The sequence below is a fragment of the Dendropsophus ebraccatus genome, chromosome 3 (assembly GCF_027789765.1).
Source record: "Dendropsophus ebraccatus isolate aDenEbr1 chromosome 3, aDenEbr1.pat, whole genome shotgun sequence".
Lineage (NCBI taxonomy): Eukaryota > Metazoa > Chordata > Amphibia > Anura > Hylidae > Dendropsophus > Dendropsophus ebraccatus.
In genome coordinates, this window is record NC_091456.1 from 156,950,382 (window position 1) to 156,954,689 (window position 4,308).

Consider the following 4,308-nt stretch of genomic DNA (forward strand, 5'->3'; position numbering starts at 1 on the left):
AGAAAAACAGTATAGTGAATTCTACTATATGAGCTCCAAAGCCAATGGATGTTCACTGCACAAAGTTGCATTATTAGAAAAGGTTTCAATTTCCTCAGCAGTATCAGAATCGGATTGCCACTTATTGGCAACACATTGCCTTCTCAACTCGCGTTTTCTGTTTCATTCAATGGATAGACAATGGTTTATCAGGTGTGAAACATCAGAGAATCTGTATATACCAAAAAGGGAGGAAATGGGCACCACCTGTATCATCAGTACTGTTCAAAACCCAAAAATCCAAGAGAAAGAAGCTGTGCATCATATCAAGACCGCATAGCCAAACAACCAAATGTAAAAATATTCATACTTTCTCAATGAACAAGACTAACATACAGACACCTGCACAAGTACACAGGTTTTTTCAAAAGATAAAAAGAGTGAAGACATGTTATAAACCAGTTTAAAAACATTTAAAAGCAAGACAAGACCCATAAGCTAGATCCCATGTTGAGGAATCTCATTGGGCATTTTGTTAGGTGTACACATTTGCCCACTGAAAGAGGATCGAGTCTGTAACATAGGATCTAGCCTGTGGGTCTTTTCTTGCTTTTTAATGTTTTTAAACTGGTATATAGCATGTCTTCACTATTTGTGATATGACTCTGTACTTGTACTGGGGTCTATATTTTGGTCTTTTTCGCTTATAAAGTATACATATTTTTATACTTTGTAAAATTGGATGTGCGCTCTTGGTATGACAACTTCTTTTCTTTGGATTTTAAACATCAGCAAATAGACATTCTTCAAATATTGCTAGAAAAATGACTTGTGTGGCATTAACATTATGGTCTGCGGAATTTTTTTGTGGCATTCAATGGGCCCATTAACCCCTTAGCGACCCATGACATATCAGATACGTCATGGTGCCGCAGGGGGTGTTCAGAGCGGGGTCCCGCCGGGACCCCGCTCTGAACGGCACCGATCCCGGCTGCAATCTGCAGCCGGGCAGTGCCTCTATTAGCCGGCGCGGGTCCCGTTGCCGCACCGGCTAATTAAGCCCTTCAATGCAGCTGTCAAACCTGACAGCTGCATTGAAGTGCTTTCCTCCGTGCATCCCTGGTGTCTAGTGGCACGGATCTGTTCCGTTCTTCTGCCCGTGCCGTGCCGGGCCGGGCCTCAGCGCCGGAATGACGCTGATCCCGGCTCGGCAATAGATTGCTGTGGCCTGCAGCAGGCCATAGCAATCTATGACCGATCTAATGGATCTTTGCTGTGTATATACACAGCATTGATCTCTATGAGAGATCAGTGCTATGTATATACAAGCCCCCCCAGGGGGGCTTCTAGTGTATGTAAAAAAAAAAAAAGTAAAAAAAAGTGTTATTAATAAAAAATCCCCTCCCCTAATAAAAGTCCAAATCACCCCCCTTTTCCCATTTTATAAATATAAATTAATAAATAAATAAACATATTTAGTATCACCGCACACGTAATCGCCCGAACTATTAATTAACCACATTCCTGATCTCGCACGGTAAACGGCGTAAGCGCAAAAAAAAAATCCCAAAGTGCAAAATTGCGCATTTTTGGTCGCATCAAATCCAGAAAAAATGTAATAAAAAGCGATCAAAAAGTCGTATATGCGCAATCAAGGTACCGGTAGAAAGAACGCATCATGGCGCAAAAAATGACACCTGACACAGCCCCATAGACCAAAGGATAAAAGCGCTATAAGCCTGGGAATGGAGCGATTTTAAGGAACGTATATTTGTTAACAATGGTTTGAATTTTTTACAGGCCATCAGATACAATATAAGTTATACATGTTATATATCATAGTAATCGTAACGACTTGAGGAACATGCATAACAAGTCAGTTTTACCATAGGGCGAACGGCGTAAATGCAAAACTCCCCGAAATCAAAACAAATTCGTTTTTTTTTTCAATTTGACAGCGCAAATGATTTTTTTTCGGTTTCACAACTTATTTTATGGCAAAATTATGCCTGTAATTGCAAAGTACAATTGGTTTCGCAAAAAATAAGCACTCATATAAGTCTCTGGGTGAAAAAATGCAAGCGCTATGGACTTTTAAACATAAAATGGAAAAAGCAAAAGCGCAAAAACGAAAATTGGCTTTGACCTTAAGGGGTTAATCCATGTGGCACTCTACCAACTTGGGTGTGAATCCATCCTTCCACATGACATACACCTACATATGCTGATTGTCTTCCCTGAAGCAAATTTTTAAAATTTAAATTACATTTTCTTTTTTAAATCCACTGCAGTCGCCATTCTCACATCTTCTAATCCCTGATCACTACAGATACTTCCTGCGACACATCATACCTGTGCCTTTACACAGAGATTTATCTGACAGATTTTTGAAGCCAAAGCTAGGAAGAGACTATAAACAGAGAGCAGGTCATAAATCAAAGACTGAGATTTCTACTCTTTTCAAATCCATTCCTGGCTTTGGCTTCAATAATCTGCCAGATAAATCTCTCTGTGTAAAGGCACCATAAGGCGGAACAATGCTACAGCCAGTGATGGGCTAAGCAGACATTTCCTGCAGGGATGACATGTCAACAGGAACCAGTGGTGATGAGCAGGGACCTAAAGACAAGAGAATGGCAGCTGCAGGCAATTGGGGTAGGAGAGTATAGCTTTTTATATTTAAAGTGCTCACAGCCAAATGGAAACAATGTTTTGTCCCTTGATAGCCCCTTTAAAATGCTACAAGAAACTTTGGCCACACAAACAAGCTTTAACCTCTTGAGGACGTATGCCGTAAGGGTACGTCATACGTCCGCAAGGGGGGGGGGGCTCTGAACTGCCGCAATCCAGAATGCTATCTGTAACACGGGACCGCAGCTATTAGCGGGAGCAGGCCAATAGCCACTCCCGCTAATTAAGACCATTAAATGCAGCTGTTAAACATGACAGCTGCATCTAATGCTGCGTTTACACGGAACGATTATCGTTCGAATTTTCGCAATAACGATCGCATCTGAGCGATAATCGTACCGTGTAAACACAGCAAACGATCAAACGAGCGAGAAATCGTTCATTTTGATCTTTCAACATTTTCTTAAATCGTCGTGTATCTTTGTGTAAATTTCACCGATTTTCCCTATGTAAAACATGAGCTTAAGCGATCTCACAAACGATCGCAATAACGATTTTTCTTACAAATTTTCAAACAATTTTTCTAGCGATTTATTCGTCTAAACGCTGATCGTTATAAAAACCAAAACGCTGCTTCAAAATCGTTAATCAATTGGGCAAATTATCGCTCTGTGTAAACGGAGCATAACTGTCTTATATGCAGCCTTCCCTAGGGTCTAGTAGAGCTGATCCTGGCTCAGTATTCTATTGCAATGGTCTGCAGCAGGCCGCAGGCCAAAGCAATAGAGCACCGATCTCATGGATCGGTGCTGTGTAATACAACTACACTGATCTCTATGGGAGATCAGTGTAGTTGTATTAGAAGTCCCCCAATGTATAAGAAAAAAGAAAAAAAAAAAAGAAATATATGTTTTCATTATTACAAACCCCCTCCCCTAATAAAAGTATAACTCACCCTCCTTTTCCCATTTTATAAATAAAAATAATCAAAACAAACATGTTTGTAATCGTGCGAACTATTGATTTATCACATTCCTGATCTTGTGCATTTTTTGGACGCAAATAAAAAAAATTATAAGAAAAAGTCATCAAAAAGTTGCATATACGCAATCAAGGTACCGATAGAAAGTACATATCATGGCGCAAAAAAACTACACCTCAATCAGACCCATAGACCAAAGGATAAAAAAATTATAAGCATGGTAATAAAGCAATTTAAAGGAATGTTTTTTTTTTCTGTAAAAAAGGTTTTATTTTTTTTAAAAGCCTTTAAATAAAAGTAAATGCAAGTTGCTTATTGTTTTAATCGTAAAGACTTGACGAACATATATAACATGTCAGTTTTTCCATAGGAACGGTGTAAAAACGACCCCCCCCCCCCCCAAGAGAAAAAGAATTGCGTTGTTGTTTTTTTTTTCAATTTCACAGTGCATATAATTTTTTCCTGGTTTCGCAGCATATTTTATGCAAAATTTAAGTCTGCCATTGCAAAGTACAATTAGTGACGTAAAAAATAAGGGCTCGTATGGGTCTGTAGAGGGAAAATACAAGTGTTATGGCCTTTTAAACACGAGGAAAAAACACGAGGTTAAACCATGTCTGCATACTTTTATATACCAGAATTGTTACCACCTGACGAATGCTTACATAGATATACACGCCTATCATCGCTGTATGAGAAGAAATGACACTTCTAGA